This window comes from Episyrphus balteatus, chromosome 4 (genome assembly GCF_945859705.1).
Source record: "Episyrphus balteatus chromosome 4, idEpiBalt1.1, whole genome shotgun sequence".
Classification (NCBI taxonomy): domain Eukaryota; kingdom Metazoa; phylum Arthropoda; class Insecta; order Diptera; family Syrphidae; genus Episyrphus; species Episyrphus balteatus.
This window is the reverse complement of record NC_079137.1, coordinates 35,977,321-36,002,407: the sequence shown is the minus strand read 5'-3', so window position 1 is coordinate 36,002,407 and position 25,087 is coordinate 35,977,321. Positions and strand designations below refer to the sequence as shown.

The 25,087-nt window shown below is 29.3% G+C and overlaps 1 long non-coding RNA gene across 1 annotated transcript; it reads left to right on the top strand.

The window, feature by feature from the left end:
- Positions 1 to 280: 280 nt before the first annotated feature.
- LOC129918368 (uncharacterized) lies at positions 281 to 25,081 on the top strand. The gene is made up of 2 exons (XR_008772948.1): positions 281 to 667; positions 24,852 to 25,081. It is a non-coding gene; the product is annotated as an uncharacterized LOC129918368 (long non-coding RNA).
- Positions 25,082 to 25,087: the final 6 nt, after the last annotated feature.

Genomic DNA, 25,087 nt, shown 5'->3' with positions numbered 1-25,087 from the left:
ATTTTTTTTTTTTATAAATAAAATTAAATTTAAGTTAAATAAAGTATATAAATGAGGTAGTCACTTTATATTGTTAATATGGCCGACAAAAGGTGACAGTTTGTACTTTTTTGTTTTATTTTTATAATTCGAACTCGAATCTAATTCAATTCGATTTAACCGTCACTACCGATTCGATTGATCGCATCAGGACAAATGATTTAAAAAAACCTACACAACTCTTGTCGATCTACATAATTTCCGTATGTGAATGCAAAGAACTTCTATATGTAGGTAATGAAAAATCAATTTTTTTTTTTTTGTATTTAACTATTATGTATATGTCTTCCGTTAACGGCTGCGCGAAGCCGAAAAACACTAACATCCGAGCGCGATGTTGTTCACACGTCGAGTCCCGGAATCCGTATAAAACCCGGCGCGATCCGACACTGCTGTGGCTGTCGTGTATTATAATTCTGCGCTAGCTGGCTCGAGGCAGCGCCACCGTCCAAATGAGCGAGTGGCATTTTTGTGGAGAAGATCGAAGTGCATGTTGCCTTCGTTCGTGCGCGTTCGAATCGAAACAGAAAAACTACAGCCATGCCAGAAGCAGCGGTGGCGGCCGGTTCGTTTCGATCGGGGATCGTGTATAAAATAGCTTCTGGTTCTGATGATGTTAAGTAGAGAGGTATGCATTCGCTCCCCTTTTTGGATGAATGCTGATGATGATAGTGTGTGGTGGTATATCAATATTCTTCTTTTTTTTTCCATTCACACACATGTATATAAATAATGTCTCGGCGAATGTGGAAGCGATAATCGATATCAAAAGTCAAAATCGCGGCCATCTATTGGTTAATAACAAATAACGAACGAAGACTTACGGAAACATTAGAAAAACACACTCATATACTGTTATACTGATATAATACAAATACATTTTCAATTAGAGTGAGTGTGTTTCTCTCAATATTCTCAAATGAGAATTTATTTTCTTTTAATGAAGACGAAAATGGGGATTGGGGAATTGGAGTTATTAGGTATACTCTCAGTGTTTCAATTCCATTTTATTTTACGAATATTGAGAAAGAGAGAGAGAGAGAATGCGAGAGCAAGTCAAAAGAGAGAATGTGTCTGTATTTGAAAATAGAATAATCACTTTCTATATTATAGATAGTCTATCGAAAAACCTTAGAAAAACCGCGACAGCAAGAAAAGTGAAACGAGAAAGTAGATTCTTTCTATTTTCGGTTTTGTATAGATGTTCGTAAATTCGAAAATCGATTTGTTGATCGATAAACTTTGAATATTCGAAAAAAATATGACACAAGTTAAAGTTTCGAACTCGAAAATTTCAAAAAAATAGAATTTTTGAATAAATTAAACTCTCATAAATTGATATTAACTATAATTTTAAGAAAATCGAAAATTGTTAGGTGCGTATAGTGTGACCATAGCTTTAATAATATCGGCACTAGATATTGGTTGACAAGCCAACTTGGAACGTCATGTTATCTACATACGTTTAAGATTAGGTACTAGTGAAAAATATTTACTAAATAGTGAGAAACCTATAAAAAAGAAGAATTTTTTGTCAGTTTAAGCAAATCTTTCATTGGATAATTTATAGATGATTGAAAATCGAGCATAACTAAATGTAAAAATTATAAAAACCCCAAAACAGAGTGTCCTCAATTCTTTCCATACTAATTAACTAATAAAATAGCCTCTAAAACAGTCTTGTTCAAATCAAGTTAATACCTACGAGGTAAATTTCGAAATTTCGAATTCTTTAATTTTTGAATAATTTATCTATTTAGATGAAGGGTTTTAAATTATTAATTTAATTTGCTTCTAAATGTGATATTTATACTTTACACAAATATTATTATTAACAGCAGGTGCTTAAACTATTTTTATTTCTTGGACTTTAGAAATAAATAGTCATTTGGAAGCATATTGTTTGATTAAAATTGATTTGACATCGAAATTAATAGAAGAATTAACAAAGCTTAGGCATGTTTTGTGGATCAATATTTTAGGTCATGATTTTTTATTTAAATATTGCTGATGAATATAATTTTAAAATGTTATTCATTAAGGAAGATTAAAATGCACCTATATCTTTTTACATCTTCGCTGTCACATGACTAGAAAATGAAGTGGTTTTTAAATATTTTGTCCGACCGTTAAAGTAAGTAATGCAAATTATAACATGTTTATATATAGAAGAGCTTTCATCATCATATAATTAAACGGCGAGCATAGTTTTTGTGGTACAAATTACCGGGCCCCCAAAAACCGAAGGGGCATAAATTATACACGGAACGAAAGAGAATGACGCGTAGATGTGCAGAATCACATTTTTTTTTACTTTTTATTAACCGAAATAACGAAATTAAACAAATTAAAATTCGACACAAAATAAAAAAAAAACAAAACAAAAACAACTGGAATTCTATTGGAAAATTTCCAATCGACTGGAATGAAATGTCATTCATGACTGAATGAATGAATGAAAGCATTCAGCGAAAATCAAAAAACATTAAGGTGGGTTCACATTGGTGCGTTGTTTTAAGATCGCACGTAAACTATGGTTAACTTTCATTGTTTTAGTTATCTAAGTTTAGAAAGTAAGATGTTTGTTTTATTACCATGAATTTTTTTGTTAAAATCGAATTCTATTAAAATCAAGTCTATTACTTTTGTAAACACTTTTGATACCAATGAAATCTATTTTCGTTCTTTTCTCTCTTGAAAGAACATAAGAATTTGTCAGCAATTACATGAAGCCTCAAGAGGCGCGACTCTTTTTAAACATAATGAGTGCAAAAGAGAAAAAAGATGAAAGAAAAAATTATCCGACCGGAGAGTCGTGGGTCGTGAGTCCGAGACTCTTTTTTGACGTTTCTTTTTCCACTTTTTCTTTTTTCAACATTCCCTCACATTTCTTTTTGCTTCTTGGTGCAATACAACAACAACAAATTTTATTTCAAAAGATAAATGTCAAATTTGAGTCCTTGACTCAAGAGGCATCGTGTAATAGTCCGCGCCTCACAGAATGATTACACACCCGACAAACAATTTTGGTTCTATAAAGCTTAACAGATGCAATTGTTGCTTCTTTAAAGCATCATAGAAGCAAAATTGTTAGTAGGGCAGCCACACAAAAAAATATAAAAGTTCTGACCTGGGATTGCGACTAAATTTTTCATATAGTTTTTGGGTCGCTGAAACCGAATCCTAATTCCGTTTTGCTCCATCACGTCAGGTTTTCGAGATAACCTCATTAAATGTCACGAAAACAAAAAATTTGTTTCTCTGATCTGGATGTGCGAATATGTTAATCATATAGTTTTTGGATCACTGAATCCAGATTCGAAGTCAATTTCGCCCTATCACGTCAGGTTTCTGGGATATCCTCAAAAAAAATGTCAAAACCAAAAAAACAAAAGTTTTTACCTTTGGTTGCGACTAAATTTTTCATATAGTTTTTGGGTCGCTGAAACCGAATCCCAAGTCTATTTTGGCGTATCACGTCAGGTTTTTGAAATATCCTCAAAAAATGTCTAAACTCAAAAAAAGTTCTTCTCTGACATTTTTTGAGGATATCTCAAAAACCTTACATGATACGGAAAAATAGAGTTCGAATTCGGTTTTAGCAACCCACTTAGACGCAACCCCAAATAAGAAATTTAGTTTTTTTGGTTTTGACATTTTTTGAGGATATCTCAGAAACCTGACGTGATAGGGCAAAATTGACTTTGAATCTGGATTCAGTGATCCAAAAACTATATGATTTACATATTCGCATATCCAGATCAGAGAAAAAAAAATTTTGTTTTCGTGACATTTTTTTAGGTTATCTCGAAAACTTAGTCGCAACCCCAGGTCAGAACTTTTTTTTTTTTTTTGTGGGTGTGTTATCAAAAGAAATTTCGAAAAAAGAGTCAAGCCTCTTGAGGCTTCATGTAATAGCTGACTTTGACAGTTCCTTTACCATTTTAATAAGTTTTCACTTTTAGACGTTTACATTTTTGCATAAAAGGCACTAATATTTTATCGCCGCATGGCAAAGCGTTTTTCATATGAGGTTCAGGGAAAACTAACAAAAACGTCTTTTTTGTTCCTTATCTACAATAACCTAAAAAGTGAAAAAAAAGGGAAATTTACAAAATTAATTTTTTTTTATTTCTTTCTAGCGCTATTTGTTTTTGTTTATTAAAGCAAAAAATAAGCTTTTTGCATCATTATTTTTGATTTTAAGGTAAGAAAAACTGTCAAAAAATGAATTTGAAAATTTTGTAAAAAGGAGTTAAGGTATAACTACAACGGCCACTTTTTGCAAAAAGTCAAAAAGTGATAAATTCAAACTCATTTTATGACAGTTTTTACGTTTCAAAAAAAATGTTTGGTAGTTTTTTCCAAAAATTAAAAAAAAAAACAAATATTGCTAGAAAGAAATAAAAAAAAAATTAATTTTGTAAATTTCCCACTTTTTCACTTTTTAGGTCATTGTAGTTATGGTTTTAACATAAAAAAAACGTTGTTGTGCGACGCAGTTGTCGTGGTAATGCCTTAAGAATTTATTTGTTTGATTAAAAAATGTCGCTTCTCACCACATAGTACCACGGATTACCTTTTTACTACTGTATATTATGAAGATCTACACCTGAACGCACCTTTAATAAATGTGAACATATCTTTAATCATTATTAAGTGTCTGAACGCATTCATTAAAATTTTCCTGGAAGATTTGACATTTCTCAAACGTCAAGCTGAAAGTTTTCTTCGTATTGTTAATTTGAGAACACCAACTTCAAATAAAGAGTAAATTCTAATTGAATATCGTTTTTTTATTGCGGAAAAATATAAAATAAATAAAAAAAAAACATTTGCGATCAAAATATATTTTTTCCTGGCATAGTTATTGTGAAAAAGTCAAATTACTGTGACTTTTCTTCCCGTGATTGTCTTCAGGATATTTTGTCTCTGTAAAACGACAGCATACGGCCAAAATAATTAACTTTCTACTTCATCTTCACTCAGATCTTAATAATATCTGCAATTTCCTATTGATTTTGATTTAATTGAAATTATATTACCGAAGAAAATAAACAAAATTATTGATCAAAGGAATCTCTGGTTTTATTTTGCAGAAGTTGTTTTGATTTCAGATTGACGTACGTGTTAAAATTGTTGTCAAAGGACACATACACAATCGCAAAAAGAACTCGGTCTGTTTTCATGTTCCTACAAGCTAAATGAAAAAAAAAATGGTGTGAATGACAAATTTGAGTGAAGTTGGTGGAGGTTGAATGATTGACGGATATAATTTGAACGAATGGAACATGAAACAGGTTGAATTGAATTGAAATGCAAGGTGCAAACACAATGCACTTAAGGAGATTACACTTTGCATTTTCTTTTTCGATACTTTTTTTAACGTAGTTGAGCGTAGTTAAAACTTAGTTCAACAATATCTAAATCAGGTTTAAAATATATCAAAAAGTAGGTATATTATATATTCCTGTGTAAAAAGTGAAGTTAATCGTAAGAAAACAACAACAAATACTATAAAAAATAAAGAAACTATTTTGGTATTATTGTGTTCAAAATTGTTGCAAATAAAAAAAAAATAAAGAAATTGGCACTCGAATTTCGAGGGCTGGGTCGGCTAGTATCTGTAATTTCAAAGAATTCACATTCCTCTCAATTTTGGGTATGGTTTATAGAATAGGTTCAGTTCAGTTTGGTTTAGTTTACTATATTATGGGGCCCAACATACAAATTTTAAAATTTCCCTTTTTTAATGGCGACTTTAAATTTAATGGAGTGTGAATAAATTGGACCTAAGTCTTTAAAGCATTTAGAAAACAATGCTAGAATATAAAATAACAGAAGAGATAAAAGTTTCATGAGAAACTTCAGAGTATGATATTTTATATTTAATGGTTTAACAATTTAAAGTTAATTAAGCAGACACGTTCCATAGAAATATAGAAAAACTTTAACATTGGAGTTTAAATTTTAATTTTCCAAAACATACCTACAATCTTATGTTTACGTTTTTGGAGAGTTTATAATTTAAAAATGTGCACTGGAAAACAAAACAGTAGTCAAGTTTTAAGTCCAAACCACAATGTTTATTAATGTACACCGATTTTTTTTTTTTCAGTTAAATTTAAAAAAAATTAAATTAGTTTATTTTTTGTATGCTACGTTATTTTCGAAAAACATTTGACAGTTAATCTGTCAAAAAAAAAAAAAAACTTGAAGCCGATAACACACAATATTGTTTATCCTATTATATTGTTACCGATTCCGCATACAACGGTATTGTTTCTTTTTATTTAACGAAAAAAAAAATCCGAACGCCAATGCCCGATCAACTGTAACGGAAAAGTGAAATCCGAAGACTGACTTAACTAATTTGAGCCAAGTCACAGTTAAGTCAGAACATAAGCCCGATTCGCCCGATTTTTTATGTCTGCATTCTCGTTCTTTTTCTTATCGTTTTTATTTTTTTCTATTGCTTTTTCAGTTTTCTCCTTATGTTGTGTTTTTATCTTCTTATAGTTTTTGTTTTATTATTTTTTCTTATTAGTTTGCGCAGGTTGATTATGATTTTTCAATTTTATGTTGTATTGGTTGGTTAAAATGTGTGAGTGGTTGGTTTGGTTAGTGTGGTGACTCTGGCTTGTCCGTTAACTGAGCTATAAAAAAAGGCATGCGTTTACCTTGCATTAGGTATGCTTTAACTATGTGACAGGTGAGAGAGGAAATAAACCAAAGGCATGTCCAGTTAGTTAATAAGTTTGATAGTGTACGATTGGACTGTTAAGTATTTTTGGAGCGACGCAAGTTGAAGCATTTTTCTTGAGTGAACATTAAACAACCATGATCGCAACGATCAGCGACGATGATCTCTCGACTCGACGACAACAACGGATGATGATGGTGGTGGCGGCATATCGTCCGTGTCGGTCGTCGATCGGTTAGGCTCTCGGGGATCGTTTCATTTTCGATTCATTGCCTTACCATTGAACCCCTCTCGGGCCCCCATCACACGAATACGAATGTCACACAATCATCATCAATTTCTGTCTGTCTCACTCCCTTGTTCTTGAGAAATGATTCTCTTTGCGCGCCCGATCGTTTCGGTTTCAGATCGGATCGGACGTACATATGTATGTAGAAAAATCTCTCTCGATCTCTATACTCGCGCCTCGATTGCTTGTCATTTTATTACTTCGAGTTCGAGTGTAGATAAAAATTCAAATTTTATTCAGGCGTTTTTTTTTTTTTTTTTGAATTTCGGTTCTTTCTTGATTCATTAAGAAGATAGCTGTCCGGTCTACCTATTCTATTCTCTGATTTTTCTTCCCTCTTATTTTATAAAATTTAATTCCACTGTCTGTCGTTTATATGCGCGATTGTGGTTGACAAACCAAAAAAAAAAAAAAAAAATTATTCACTGTGGGTATTTTAGATTCTTTTTCGTCTTTTTCAAATTTAGATTTAAATTTTTTTTCTCTAGATATATCTACTTATATATTGGTATTGGTTATTTTTTTTTTATTTTTATTTTTTTCGAGGAAGAAATTAATGAAATTTCGAAAATACCTGAATAACTTTGTGCCACTGGTTATAGAATGGGTTGGCATTCATTGTTATATAGAAGGCACACAATCCACATTTAGGCATGGAATGAGATAGAAAAACGAAGGTAGGAAGTAAGTGCCAATCACAATTTTTTTTTTTCTTCTCTTCTACCTATTTTTATTTTATATAAATTGATTTTGGTCTTAAGTGATAATTATATGTTTTATTAATTAATGATGTTGTTAATTATCTTGAGGGTTTTGAGATTTTCGTTTATCGGTTAATAAGATCGATTAGGTTAAGTTAAGTATGTTGTGTTTTAGAGCATTAACATTAAGATTTTTTTTTTTTTTTTTAGAATAATTATAATAAAAAAGATTATCTGGTTTTTGGTACAACACACTCATTTATTTTTAAAGAAGGTTAATTTAAATACATTTTTGGTAGATTCAACTTTAAAACTTGTTCTTATTTCTATCATTAAGTTTAGGTATGAACAGTTCTAAATAAGTAATAAATTAAAAAGAAAATACTTAAATAAATTTAAATTAAAGAACCAAATTGTTTTTTTTTTTATTTCTATATGAATCTGATGCACAATACAATCAAAACAGGTTTGGAAAGAGGTTCTTTATAAAACTAATCTACAATAAAATGTTTTAATGTTCACAGATAAGTTCGTTGCATGGTATAAAAAGAGAAGGTATGATCATTAGAAAAAAACTCAGTATCGAGAACTGTCAAAACTTATGGCTACTTAAGGCTTTGACAGCTCAGCCCATTGAAATTGTTGTTGTAAACAAATTTGTCTTGGAAATTGTTGTTGCTTTTGACTTTGCCAAATGCCAAACGTCAAAACCTTATTACCCCATTTTGTAAGATGGCGGCTCTAATGATCATACCTTGTCTTTTTATACCATGAGTTCGTTGTTCTGATCGAATCAATTGGAAAACTTCACTATTGTTAGCGTACTACAAGAAATGGAAGCTTGAGATCTGAGTACCAAAATAAAACGAAACTTCTAATCAAAATATTGAAAATTTCTAGAATTCTGATTTTAAAAAGTAACGAAATATAAAAACTACCAATATGCCAATCCAATCCTATAATAAGCAACCTAAACTATAAATCTGCTATTCCATGCAAAAATGGTGAGTATGAAACAAATAATTACACTCCCAAAACGACAGCGAATGCAATAATGTGCTGCTCTGCTCAGTTCAAGTTATTGGACACAAACGGTTTGAAGAAATAGCTTTTGAAATATTTTATAACCCTTTCGGGATTCAATTCAGGTAATGAAGCTACAGAATAAACTGTAATCGGTGAATAGAAACTTATCGCTCAGTGCTTCAACTGAACGAAAGTGAAGGGAACAGCGCCAGCGCTAGCACTCAGCTGAAGGAAACTTATTAAAGCGTCAAAACAGAATTGATTTGGATCCGTTTCGATTATTTCATTGTAGGTAACTTAGCTTTTTGACTTTTCTTAAAGAAATTTGACGTAGGATTTTGACATTAGCTTCGGACTGTTTTCTCTAATTAAAAAACCGCGAGAACTATTTACCATGGAGAAATAGAGGAATATTTCACTTTTTGAATTAATGATAATTTTACTAATTATTTGAACTAATAATGTTTAAGTTAAATCGGGCTTTTTTTGGTCACTTCCTTCTATATGCAAATACAAATTTTTATTTGACACTTTTTCCCTACATAAGTCGGGAAAAAGTATGATATTATGTCAGATTCGTTTCGTACAGAAACTTTGGTTAGATTGGTAGATATAATGATTTTAAAGAATGCGACAAAAAGTGGGGTCCATAATTCTGAATGTGTGTATGTCTTTGTTATGAGCCAAATTATAAACGGATGGACTGAATACCTCCTCTCATAATTTCTCCTAATAGCCTTTTTTAATTTTTTTGTTAATCAAAAACGAAAGTTTAATTTTCTCAAAAACGGCTTCAATGACTTTGTAAAAAAACAAATAAAATGTCAGTTTTAAGACATGGTCCATCCTTTGATGAATTTTTTTTTCGAAATTGTGTTTGGAACCTACCAAATTCCCTTTTTCCTATCAAAAACATTGCTTACCTATATAATGGCATTGATACATCTTCAATACAAAGCAAAAATAAAATTTTTGGATTAAAAAACATATTTTTTTTATCCAAATTTTCGAAAACGGGACATTGCTTAGCTTCTACAAAAAAGCATACCCATTTAGGGTAAAAGCGGGTGAGATGGCATACCTTTTTTGTTTTTGTCATATTTTACAAAGTAAACCACATTTCATATTTCTAACAATGCAAAAATGTTCTATATTCAATATCCAACGTATTATTTGGTTTACAGAATTTTATATTTTAAACTTATATTTTTAAATTAATATAGAAAAAAAGTTTAAAAAAAACCATCTCCCCCTATAGGGTGGGTGAGATGGCGCATGAGTTTGTTTTAGGTTTCTATTGCCAAATTCATTGCACAAATGGTTGAACGATGTGAAGGAGTCAAGCACCAATGCATGCCATATAATAGATTGCAACTAGTCGTGTTTTTCATAAAATTTGAGCTTGGCTGAATTACTTAAAAAAAATATTTTGAGGGTGATATGGCACATGCTAATACTATACTCAATTGAAAAATTCTTGTACGGAATGCGCCATTTCACCCGCAAAAAACTGCGCCATCTCACCTTTTTTCGCATAATTAATATTCGTAAGCACCCATAAAAAACAGATAGAACTAGAGCTCAGATTTTACGCGCAATCCATAACTTATACTCTCTTGTTTGTATTGGTGTATCAAGGGCATCTAAGATCCCAACGACTCACAAAATATCGGAACAAAAAAAAGAGTGAAAAAAAAAAATTCGAAAAAAATCATCACATGATTTGCTTTCAAATTTTTTTTATTTTTTGTATCAAAGACAAAGAAACGAATACTGGCTACTTCGATTTAAAATATTTAAAGAAAGCTAAAAATATTTTTCATACATTTTTAGAGCAATAAATGTAAAAGATATTTAAAGTGCGCCATCTTCCCCGCCGCGCCATCTCACCCGCTTTTACCCTAAAAAAAAAATTAAAGAATTATTTTTATAAAAATTCTTGATCTTGATCAATCTTGGCGATGTGTTAATTTAGGCTAATCACATTGATCGGAAAACTTTGTTGAACCCTCCGAAAACCATATAAAGACACGATTAAAAGCTGATGGATTTTTTAGTTCGTTATTAGAATGCATATGATGGCTATAAAACAGAATACTCACACATTTTGGTTATAACTAGTGATGGGAACTATCGAATAAAAACTATCAAACTATCGATAGTTGTAAAATATTCATTCATTCGATACCCGAGTCGAACTTTATGTACGAATTTAGTACTCAAAGTAATTAATATAATCTATTTAAGTACTTTTCGTTTTAAAACAGACCTAAATATGAACTTTGTACACTTAGTAAACTCAGTAACTCCTAAAAAACCTTCACGGCGGATAATTAGCGATTTTTAAAACTGAAAACACTTGTTTAGTCCTAAATAATCTATTTGTGTCCAGAATTTTTAGACCTTACTATGCACTTGTAAATCTCTTTAAGCTTGGTAGACACTATTAACACTATTTAAGCTAGGTTGAGACTCTTAAAACTCAAACATTTTGTAAGTGCTAAATGTTCTTCAGGTGTCTAGAATATTAACCCCTAAATATGTACTCTTTTACCTAGGTTGAGACTATCAAAACTCCAATTTCTAGTTAGGTCCTAAAAGTACAAGTTCAGACAGGAAACCACCTTGGTCATTGTCTCGTGCACTTGTCACTTTAAAAAGGGCATTCGAAGTGGGTCATTTGGCAAGTGCGGTTCGGTGCCGCGTGTTGACCAATTTCAATCTCGGTCTTAGTTGCAAATTTTATTTACAAGAAAAAATTTTTCGTGCGTTATTTTTTTTTTTTTTTATATATAAAAGAAAGAGATAAAGTGTTGATGATTGCGGCACTCGGTCAAAATGGCGAGTTGGTGCTTACAATAGTATCATTTCAGCAATATTAAAATCACTTGTTAGGTATTCTTTATTTTTCAAAAAGTAAATTTAGTGTTCAAAATTATTCGTGTCGCGTGTTCTTTTTAATTTCTCTGTACAGGACAATTATTAGTTTCGTACGAAACACGTGTTAAAAAAATTCGAGATTTTAAACAAAACTAAAAATACGATGATGGAGAAATCCAAAAAAGTGCTTTTTGTCATGACATCCGTCTGTGCGTGTCGGTGCGTTCCTCTGTCGGTGAGTCGGTCGTTGGTGCATCTGTACATGCTGCCTAAACGGGATTTTCTTAAAATTTAGTATGGATGATTTTTTCGTAATTTTGTAATTGTGTTTTTTTTTTTTTTTATTTTGTAATAGGTATGTGTATCTCTTATAAAAAGTATACCTACCAAAAAATTACATTATTAAGTGAATTTAATTCAACGGATAAGCCAATTTTATTCAGATGTTTCTTATCATTTTGTATTCTAAAATATGATAAAATTTTCAGAAAAATATTTAGTTTTTGTAAAAAGGATTAATTTTTGACCTAAACATTTTTTTTTTATTTTTCTTCGGAAAACTTAACCAAATCTTCAAATTCCGATAGTTATTTAGATACTTAGAACTACAACAGCAAGTAAGTGTGACCCAGTACTAGATTTTATTTTTTATATTAATAATATGTAGCTATGTGTAGCAACAAACAATAATTATTTTTATTCTATAGCTTAACAACATTAAAATCACATATCATTACGAATTAAATCTAAATTTGCACTTCAACGTTCCACGTTTAGTAAAATTTCAGCATAATTCATAATAATGCATTGTAAATTACTCATTTTATTTAACCTGAAAATATATTATGAATGAATTAGAATTTGTAGAACCATGTTAGAATATTTAGACCCTGATGAGATCAAAAAGACCTATAGAAGTCTTAAAATGTAGAACTAATAGGACTTAATGAGTTTATGTAGAATATTTAGGTTCTATAAAGTTTTTAACAATAATATTTTAGCTCCTAAATAACTACCCAAAATGGGATTTTTTCCGATAACCGACTATTTGAGGTCTTAAGTAGAGGTTATTTTCTTTAGAAATTAAGTGATATTTATGGTCTATTTAATCTTAATAGAGAATGTTTCGGATTAAAATATGTTTTAAATAGTACCAAATGTTCGACTCGGGTAGTTTTAAATCATTCATTTAGTTACTATTTTTATTCGATAGTTTTTTATTCGATAGTTTTTTCATTCGAATAGTTTTTTTTTATTCGATAGTTTATTAATTCAAATAGTTTTCTTATTCGATAGTTTATTCATTCGAATAGTTTTCTTAAACGATAGTTTTTTCATTTGAATAGTATTTTTATTCGATAGTTTTTTTCATTCGAATTGTTTTCTTAAACGATAGTTTTTTCATTTGAATAGTATTTTTATTCGATAGTTTTTTCATTCGAATTGTTTTCTTAAACGATAGTTTTTTCATTTAAATAGTATTTTTATTCTATAGTTTTTTCATTCGAATAGTTTTCTTAAACGATAGTTTTTTCATTTGAATAGTATTTTTATTCGATAGTTTTTTCATTTGAATAGTTTTTATCCGATACTTTATTCGATAGTTTATTCGATAGTTTTATTCGATAGTTTTTGTTCGAATGAATAAATGAATGAACTATTCGATAGTACAAATAATTCAGTTACTAACTATCGATGGTTGGAATCATACGATAGTTCCCATCACTAGTTATAACTCCACTCCCAAAATTTGATGTGGACTCTCCGTATACTAGATTTCTCACCTCAAAACCAAAAAAAAAACATCACCATATTGCGTTTATCTTAAAATCTATTTTCAAAGAGAGTACAACGTGTTTATGCGGAAGCAGGGACAAATGTTTTCAACTTAAGCCTAGTATGCATTTAAATTTTTCGATATTTGTATCGAAAAATATGTATCGTTGAAAAATTTTGTTTTGATTTAACTAAAAGAAATATTGTTCCTTAATTTTCATATAAAACATTTATAAATAATTCCAAAGAAAAAATTTTATAGCACTTTATTAATAAAATGGATTTTCAAACGTTTATTAGTTTCCGTATAATCTATTATTTCTGTTTAAAATAATCTGGTGACAATAGCCAGCGTGACCCTTAATTGATTTATTACACTAGAAAAAATACAATCTTATCCCTAATGCATTCTAGATTGGTGCTAACTACCACACCATCCCAAGACGAAAAGAATAAAAAAATATCAAAATAAAACATCTTTAAGTGACACTGAGCCCCCTAAATCTGTTTTTGGTGATGTCGATTTTTGAAAATACAAACATAAAATCTTTCAAAATGAAAGTTGAGATAAGAGCCTTTATATTCGTATTTACTTAATTATTGATTCATATATGGACATTATTATGAATATAATTTCCTATTTAAAATTCTTTTTTCTCCATGTGTGTTCGGCCATAATGTTTTGGTGTGGATTAAAGTTCAACTGATAGCGCACCAACAAACCGTCATTATTTTTTTTTTTTAAGAGTGTTTATTTAAATTGAAAATAATACTCATAAACATACCTATGTAGAGTGTGTATTGTATATATTTTTAATTATCAGGGAGTATTTTCTTTTTTTTCTGACAAGTGTTGCAGCAACACTGATAGCAAGCAGCAGTTTATCGAATGTCATAGGTCACTAAAAAAACTGAAAACATTTATGAGTGCTTATTTTAGTTAATTTATTTGGTGGCAACTTCATTTCATTTTATGTGTTAAGTAAGTTAAGAGATTAAAAAAGTAATAATTGTTGCTTATCAAAATCAAAAGATAACCTTTGAGGTTTTTTTCCAGTCAGAAATATATATTATTATTTTTTTTTTTTTTTTCTTTCAAATCACTGATAAAATTGAATTCGAATTTTAATGTATAGCCATAAATCTGTCATGAAAATTATTTACAGTTCATTACTATGAGTTCTTTTCAATTTGTTTTATCTTGGTAAAGTATTTTTGAATAGTCATCATCATGATTACTTTTATTTCTTTTTCATAGTTGCAGTTTAGTTTAAAATTTAAAATCATACAACTTCTATACCATATAATTGCCACTATTTTAAATAACTCATAATGAATTTTGTCAAACTTTATACGTTTTTGTTTTAATCTTCATCATATCATTTTGAAACTATGTCGACATTAAAACAACATTCTTAAAAATGAACGCATCTCCTGCTTCTATTTATAGCAAATTAATAAATCTTCTTTAAGTTTTGTATCACCGTGTTGTAAAACCAACATTATCGTTTAGTCTGAAACTCCAAATGTTGTTCCACCTACGCCTAGCACATATAATTTCAATCACCTGGAGAGTAACACCGTTTCACCAAGTCACTCAAAGACAATTAGCATTTATATCTGCTATTAGTATAGAAATGTAAATTCATTAAAAATTATATTTTAAATAAGAAAATACTCATAAAAATGCATTTTATTTTAATTTTCAACACAACATAGAATGAGAATGTGTGTTTTCGTTTTCAACAAGTTTGTTTCTTGTGTTTTTAGAATAACATGTTTAATGATTTTTGAAAACATCATTTGCCAAGTTATGACTTGAAGTCATCAATCATATTTTTGCGTCAAGTGTGTTGCTTCGTTGCAATATTATTGAAAAGTCGAGTGAGTGTAAATTAAAATATAATTTTTTCATAAAAAAAAAAAAAAACAAACAATATGGAAAATTATACTCTTTGATGATTGAAAAAGAAAAAATGTGCTAAATCATTTTGAAGATCAAGAGGTGATCTTCGGAAATTAAAAAAAATTAAATGCTCACGACTGGGTCGCATATACTTGATCTTATATAAAAAAAAACAGCTTGGTTAAATTTATTCATATCAAAAGATAATAACTGTAGGTAAATAAATGACTAAAATATATTCTTAAATTGATTCAATCTTCAAATAAAATTTATCAAGGATTTTTACAAAAAATAAATAAAAAATATATGTATGTATGTACCTAGGTATATTTCGTTTTGAAATAATTTAGCTTTTAAATTTGGAAAATATGTATTTACGTAACGTTTTTCGAAAAATAGATTTTCTTTTTCATCCATACTTTTTTTTAATACTTTAAAGCAACATACCTACATTTTGTTCTAATGTAAAAAAAAATTTATTGAAGTCGTTTAGCAGAAATTTAAAAATAAAACAGAATTAACAAAGATTTTTGAAAAAAAAATCATCAAAAGTAAGATGTCAAAAGGTTTTTAGTTTTTGGATTAAATGAAATGTTAGTAGGCACATATATCTTTGTTTTAATTTTTAATTTTTTTTAGCCATATAAAGTTATATGTTATTATTATGTTTATATAAAAAAAACTGTCTGTTACGTAAATTTTAAAAAAAGTTATTAAAAATGGCTTACCGATAGTTTGCGCGGCGAAGCAATTGCTGTAATTCGGCTTCCGCTATATGACTATCCAAAGTTTTGTAGTAAAATTGCCTGTAAACTTTGGTTTACCATTCTGTAGTAAATATTAGTTAACACCTGACACTGAAATTTTTAAAGAAAACAGTGTTTTACAAAGCAGATTATCAATAATAATAACACTGGTTAACAAAATTAAACTTTTTTTTTTGTTGCTGAAACAAAAAATTGACTTTTCTGAAGGTTTTCGGTGTGCTGAATTCAAATCCGAAGTAAAAAAAAAAAATTAATCAGCTCCCGTTTTTGAAAAATTACCGTTAGAAAATGCTGTACTTTGCACCTTATTTTTTATTTAAGGAAAATTGTTTGAGCATATTTAGTAACGGTTTCTCTAAGAACTATTTTTCATCTTTCAAGACCTGTTTAAATCTTTCCGATATCTTTTTTACAGCCAGAGATATGGTTAGTTGTTTGGCATTTACTATCTATAATAGAAATTTTATAACGCCATTATCTCTTTATTATAGCCGTGTTTTATTGGTACTCAGTATTTTACTGAGTAAACATTTTATGCTGTAAACAACAACAATTGATTAATTTTATTTATTAATGATTATTATTGTTGAAGGATAAAAAATGTTTAAGTTTAGAAAAAATTTGTGTCTATAAACCAACAAATAAAAAACTTTTGTTTATCCTTATCCTTGTTGTTGTTTCCCGTGTATAATTTTACTGAGTTAAGTACTGAGTTACCAATGAAACACGGCTTATATATGAAGCCAAACCCATTTACTTCATTTTAAGATATCTCGGGCAATAAAAAATACTAGCCGACCCCGCACTCAAAATTCGAGTGCCAATTGTAACTTTTATTTATGCTCAAATAAGCACACTATATAAATCACTTTATTTACTACTAAGAATATGCAACACTTAATTTTATTCGAAATTCGAGAATGTCTTCGAAGGTTCTCGTCTTTGCTTTTAGAAGTTTTCACTTCCAGAAGGGAGAGGGCGTGGTTCAGCACATTTGTTTTTTTTTTCCTCAATTTTAATTTATTGTTTTTATCTATTTCGGTAAAAAAAAATAAACAAAGTATACATTCTGCACATCTAGATAAAATTTTCTATCGTTCGGTATATAATTTATGACCCTTCGGTTTTTGTGGGCCGCGTATTTTGTACCACAAAATAAGTGTTTGCCGTTTTATTATATAATATTGAAAATATTTAAAAAGGTTTTGAAGGATGGAAAACAGTTTTTTTTAGAAATTGCTACTAAATATTCTAAAACAATTTTCCTTATATAAAGGAATAAGGTCCGAAGTACTCAAAATAACGTTTTTTTTTTTCTAACGGTAATATTTCAAAAACGGAAGTTTATTTTGTTTCTGCAACAAAACCCTTGTAAACCAGTGTAATGAATTGAAAATCGGGTGGGTGCAAAACGGAGACTTTTTGCATACCACACTCTGAAAAAAAATGGACTAACCGAGAGCTTTTTTCGGTGAGCTAAAAATAAATGTGTTAAAAATGAAATGGTAATGGAGTTACGAATAACAGAGTTACGCGCGATAGAGTTACGGCCGTCAAAGTTACGCTAAACCGAAGTTACGAAAAACTAGAGTTACGAATTCTAAAGTTATGTTAAGTTATGACATGTGATTTTCGGGTTGGCAACAATTGCGAGGAATTATGGAAACATAAATAAGAGAATATCGATACGTAGGTGCAATATTAGTTGGACAAAGAAGAAGTTAATTTCAATTATGTCCCCCAAACTTACATAAGTATACTTATGTTTTTTTTTCTATTTCAACGTTTTTGCGATTTTCTCACAAAAACAAAACCATATTTGTATATCTATACCTATCCAATCAAAATTTTACAAGATTAAATAACACCTATTTTCGCCTTACTCATTTAGTTCTGACCAATGAGAAAAATGTTAATCTCTTGTTTGTATTTCCATAATTCCAAATCATTCCTCGCAATTGTTGCCAACCCAAAAATCACATAACTTTAGAATTCGTAACTCTAGTTTTTCGTAACTTCGGTTTCGCGTAACTTTAACGCTCGTAACTCTGTCGCCCGTAACTCTGGTATTCGTAACTTCGTCGGTTTCCCGTTAAAAATAACATAGTCTTAGTTAAAAACTACATACATAGTTCTTGTTGCTTAAATAAGTTAAATTGCTTAAAATTACCATTTAAGAAGGTTATTTTAACCGATCAACTTGTTTATATTGATCAAGAAACTTTGTTAAAATTTGAGATTTTAGTAAAATTTTGACGAGACAGTGGGTAAGATTAAAAAATTTAGAATAACCAAGTAGACTCGTGTAATCTTAACCCTCTGTTAATTTTACACAAGTTTTACGTTGTTTTTAACAGATTTTTCTCCCTCCATGTCTTACTTTGTGTGCAGACTTGAATCTATAAAAATATTATTTTTAATGTAAAAATTTCGTAAAATGTTTTCTTTGAATAATATATACTCAAAGTTTAACCAAAAGTTTTGGAGTCGTTTTGATAGGTATGTCATTTTCAAGTGGGCAGGTACCTACATGATCATTCAACATCAACACCTAAAACTAAATTTTGAAAAAAAAATAATATTCTGTTTGATATTTTTTTGGAAAATATGTACCATGTAATTCCCCCGCACCACACCCTTGCATAGATCTGACGTCTATCCGTTTAAAGTTATGTTCCATATTTTTTTGCATTTGGTCTTGAATATTTTTTGAAGCGCCATGTCTAATGCAATGAACTTTCTTGTGACTTATTCTTTATTCAAAATAGAGATTATATTAATCTGGGACTTTTTGTTTGGATTGAAAAAAAAACTCCACCATCGATTGGTCTAAATGTGATTTTAATGAATTCGGTCACGTATACATTACGTTACGGATTTGAATTCTTGTGAACATAAATCGAACTGTGAATCTTCGATGACAGATTCTTGTAACGTGCTACTTGAATGCACATATATTATGTATCTACTAGTAACATCAGGCAAAAGATACAAATACAAATTGTATGCACTTATGGAATTCGTATGATACCTGCTTGGAATATCTAGTCAACTCATCTGACAAGTTCTATATATATACTCCTCATTAGAGCCATTCAAATAGCCTTAACTTGTGTGTCTCTCCACTATCACAATACCTTACCAGGATTCCATGAAGACGAGGAAGAAATTGAAGAAGAATTACACGGGGTAAAATAGAACTACTATGTACATTTTTCTTGATATCGAATTACACTCACTTCACTACCTACCTACTCGCGGTGGAATCGGTTGGCTATATTGACAAGTTGACTTGTCATAAAATAGTTTCGCGTCTTAGCGCACCTCCCTATGCATTCATTACTATATTCTTTTTTTTGTTGTTTTTCTTTAATACAAACCAGTAGCTAGTATGAAGAAGTTGCAAAAGCTAGAAGGACCGGAAAACTCCTTCTTTGAACATATTTTCTGTTCGAATTCTTTTTTTTTTTCTGAGATTTTGTAATAACTTTTTTTTTTCAAAAAGTCTATTTTAGTTTTGTATAACACACCCCGTGCTGCAACCTCTCGCCCTCTGCTGGATAATGAAGAACTATGACAAACAGTATCCGTTAAGAGTCCGCATTTGTGAAGTTATACAAACTCAAACGTGATGTGTATTTGCTTATGGACAGCAGCAGAACAAAGTTGACAGTTTTCTTCTTTTATTTTTACCTCATCACCATCATCGGTCTTCAGAAAGATGATACTTTTGAAGTAGTCTATTGATGAAAGTATATGCATATATGCAATCTATCGATGATAGGCTTTAATGGTGTGGTTTTTCTAGACCACACGGTTTATGATATATATATTTTCTGTTTTTGGTTATGTTTGCCTATAATTTAATACCTTTAACAGGAACAGTAGAGTAAAGCAACCAGTGCTGTCGTTTTGGGATTTTTTTTACACAAGTAATTTAATCAGCAATCAATAGGCTTTTCACCGATATGATGGCCAAAAAGGTTTGTACAGACACGTTTAATCATTTAAATAACTACAAAATTCTGTGACAGTGATTTTAAGATTAATAGTACCTTCGACAGCACTGATCAAATTCCTTTATTTGGGAATTTATCTACTGGTTTTGGGGTTAATAGGCACACTCACACAAGGTGAATTTAAAATAAACTAGATTGACAAGACTGTCTCAGCTAAATGTGACATTGATGACAACAACAAAAAAAAAAACTACTCCCTGCTATCGATAGTTGCTATACACGATTTGCCACTACAAAGTTAATACTTTTTTTTACAAACTATTCGGAATGGAAATTCAATTTCCTGACAGTTGTAGTTCATAATAATGCTATTCAATAATTACGAGTGCAACAGCTTACATGCCACACTGCAGCAAGTATTCAAATTATCGAAGAAAAATCATTTCCACTTTAAGTGGCCACCTGTTGCCTTAAATACTCACCTTCATCTCTATTAGATACAGGTAGTTACTTGAGATACATGTTTCTAAAATTTCCATATTTATTCACAACTTCTATATGTATAACAAAGTAAATCGATTTCAAATTAAAAAAAAAAAAAAATAGAAAAAAAAATATGGCGCCGTTTTGCAAAAGTATGTCATTTGCATATAAAATTTCCATTTATAGCGTGAATATTTAGTTACCATTTATACGGCAAAACTAAACACAAAGAATAAAAACTATATGGAAACTATACCTGGGCGAAGTCATATTAAATAAATTAATATAAAATAATGCTTCTGAAGTCTTGTGAGATGTGAGTTTTAATTAATTTGTTTGACTCATATGAACAGGTGTTTGGGGTTTGCAATATGTACGATATGTATCTGCAAACAACTATGGGCTCTCAGATAGTTGATAGTTGTAATTAATTGAGATAAATATAGTGTAGGTGTTATGTTAATTGCGCTTAATATCTATGCGTACAATTGCAGTAGGTATATTTGCTTATCGAGAACGAATCAAAAATTAAATGAATTGCTTATGTCAAGAGACTAGAGCATTGGAATTGTTTAATGGTGTGTGTTAAAATTAATATTTAATAATTGACAAATGTTGTGAATACAAAATTAACATGTTCTATAGTTTATTTGACTTCTGATCAATTAATATTTTTTTCCATTGTGAATAATTCTTATAGATGGTAACGGGTTTTCAATTAAATTGATTAATATTTGCAACAGGTGGTAGAAGTGGAAATTTAACATTACTGAACTCAGAGTATCCAGACCTTCTGGGACTTGGAGTTTTCATCATGTTGAAGAAAAAAATCTCATCAAAATTAATTATTAAACTAAGCTAATATTGAATTAAATTTTTAAAACGCTTGGTATAGCGCTTTTTTACTGAGATAAGTCAAGTTGGTAACACCTACCATACTGTTTGGTCATTTTAGACAACGAAAAAAAAAGAGGTGTGTTATGGATTTTCAAATAATTTCCCAATATGCTGAAAACTCTAAATATTTAACATAGGCAACCTTATAATGTACCTTCTTTCTATATTTTCTTTGCTTATGCCTGTTTATTATTGTTGTATTTTTATTTTTTTGGTTGGAGTTTTGAAAAAAAAAATGAATTTACTTTCGGATAAATTAGAAACTTGAGACTAACACCATGGTTCAGAATTGGGTAATAAATAGCAATGCTTTAAATTAGCTTCAATATTATGAATTGTATGGTCAAAATAACAAGAAATTCGACGAAATTCAAAAGGGAGCGGGTCATAATTCTGCTTGTCAAAATTCTGTACGACAAAATTCTGTAGGGTCAAAATACTGTAAGAACATAATTCTGTACGTCATTATTCTGTAAATACAAAATTCTGTACCTCAAAATACTGTATGGACAAAATACTGACTTGCAAAATTCTGTTTTGTAAAATTCTGTACGGCAAAATACTGTATTTTCAATACAGTATTTTTAAAGAAATTTCCTTTGATAAAAAAAAACACTAAAAAGTAACTTTAAATATAATTATTGACAGTAAAGTTGTAATTTTATACAAACATAATTATTAAAGTAAAAAAGTAAATCAACTCTAGGAACACAAATCAAACTTTTCTTAAACATACAAAATACATTTTACAAAAAAAAATGTCAAAATCAATATAAATTTAATTTTTTTTCAATCCGTTTTAGGTATGCAACGGGATTTAATTCAGATTGTTTTTTTTTTTTAATAAGTGTAGTTCTGTTTTCTCTCTCTTTTTTCCGTAGCTCCTAATAAAGTACCTAGATTAATCAGCATTAGAAGCTTGCCTCTTTATTAAGTTGATCTGTTAGAAATTCATAGTAAACCCTCTTTTAAATATATCTGTATTTCAAAATTCTGTAAAAATGCTGTAAAAAAAACTTTTTTACATTATCAAAACGATATTTTTTACAGCATTTTTTACAGTATTTTGATGTACAGAATTTTGATGTACAGAATTTTGAAATACAGTATTTTGACCAACCAGAATTTTGCTATTCAGAATTTTGACTTTCAGAATTTTGTTCGTACAGCATTTTGCACATAAAGAATTTTGACATACAGTATTTTGGCATACAGTATTTTGAATACAGAATTTTGCAACATACAGAATTTCGACCCCAACCCAATTCAAAAAAAAAAAAAACATATTTAATGTGAGCATTAAATTTGCATTGAATTTTTTTAATTGCAGACATTTATTTATTTGCAATAGCATTTTTTTAATGCAAAAAATTTGTATGTATTTGCAATAAAAAATTGTATTGCATTATTTTATTATATAGGTATTAATAAATCCGTTGAAAATAAAATGATTTTTCACAACTCTGTAGAGTGTAGAGGATATAAGCCCTTAAGCAAAAAAAAAAAGTTTAAAAGCCCGAAGATGGAATGTTAATTGCGAAACATGTTGCCATATTTTTAAATATAAGTTGTGTTAAAAAAGATTGAGTTATATTAAAATAACCATTTAAATATTTAATTTATTGTATTTTATTTTATTTTATTTTATTTTATTTTATTTTATTTTATTTTATTTTATTTTATTTTATTTTATTTTATTTTATTTTATTTTATTTTATTTTATTTTATTTTATTTTATTTATTTCATTAAAAAAAAAGAACAGCCTAAACTAGTAAATCGATTTTCTTAAAACTTTTTAATTAAAAGTTTTGAATGATTCCCTAGAAGGGACATTGATTTATATTAGTACTAATTGTACCTGCCATTATAACGAAAATAGAAAATTTAATTTAAATTTAAATTTAAAACGCCTGTAACGATTTTGATTAAAATTTTCGTTGTAATGTTACAAAAATAGGACCCAACTTTTAAAATAAAAAAACAAAGTTTGAACCGTTATTAACGGTACGGCTTCTGAATATTTCATACACGACAAACCTGATTTCATTTTTACACAAAAACGTTTGAGTGACAGTTATATTAAGATTTTAGAAAATTTAAAAAAAATACATTTTTGGACTTTTAAAAATATTTCAATTTTTTTTTTTTTTTTTAAATATCAATTTGCTGAAAACGGGTTAGAAAAATATTTCCAAAAAGTGTTATTAATTACACTGGTCAACAAAATTTAACTTTTTTTTTGCCACAAGAACCCAAATATACTTTTCTAGTAGTTTTTGGGGTGCTGAATCCGAATCTGAATTCAGAAAAATTTGATTGGCCTTCGTTTTTGAAATATTACCGTTAGAAAATGTCAAAAAACGTAATTTTGGCTGTTTTCGAGGTTCTGTTTTTATGTGGGGTAGTTCATTATAAACAAATTTGTAAAGATTATTATAAGAACAGATATTCTTCTTTCAAAAACTGTTTAAATTTTCCCGATATCTCTTTTATTGCTCGAGATATCTTTAGTTTCATTTAATAAGTCAAAGAGAAACTAAATTTAATCTAAAGTTTAAGTCACTGGCCACAGAATTTTTGCCACAAGAACCAAAATATACTTTTCTGAAGGTTTTTGAGTTGCTGAACTCAAATCCGCAATCGGAAAAATTCTATTATCCTCCGTTCTTGAAATATAACCGTTATAAAAAAACCCTTTTTTGCATTTTATAACGGTAATATTTTAAGAACGAAGGCTAATAAAATTTTTCTGATTGTGGATTCGAGTTCAGCAACCCAAAAACCTTCAGAAAAGTATATTTTGATTCTTGTGGCAAAAAAAAGTGTAATTTGGTTGGCCAGTGTTGTTTCTGATTCAAAGACCGCTACTTAAATTTTAAATATCTCGGGCAATAAAAGAGATATCGGAAAGATTTAAACATTTTTTGAATGAATAAAACTAGCTCTTATTGGCACCGTTACAAATTTATTCACAATTAATTACTCCACATAAAAACATAACCTCGAAAACAGCCAAAATTACGTTTTTTGACATTTTCTAACTGTAATATTTCAAAAACAAAGGCCAATCAAATTTTTCTGACTTCAGATTCGGATTCAGCACCCCAAAAACTACTAGGAAAGTATATTTTGGTTCTTGTGGCAAAAACCTTGTTGACCAGTGTTATTTCTTCAATTTTTTTTTTTTAATGATAGAAAACTTTTATTTTCAATTTTTTTTCTAAAAATTTCTTTGCATACAAGAAATCACATCGCATATTTCGTTTTGTGATCAAAATCATTAAAAACGTTGTTTCATTAATCATATTATCAAAATGCTTTAGTAAAATCAAATTATAATTTTCCCTAATTTTTTTTTTTTTTTCATAAAAAGCTTTAAGTTTTTTTTTTGTTTTATTTAAACAATTTCTTTTTTTTTATCTAGGTAGCATGATTCGCTTCACACAAAAAGTGCCGGAGAATCAAACCACCATCAATTCAATTCATAAGATTGGCTGAGATACAATTTTACTCAAATCAACATTGACTGGAGAGTCATCCAAGTGACCGCTCTATTTTGATTACTTGAGGAGATATTCCAGATATTTTTAAAATTAAAGTTGACACAAAAAGAACTATGAATTCTGTTCTTTTTTGGTATTTTAAGAATGAATATTTTTT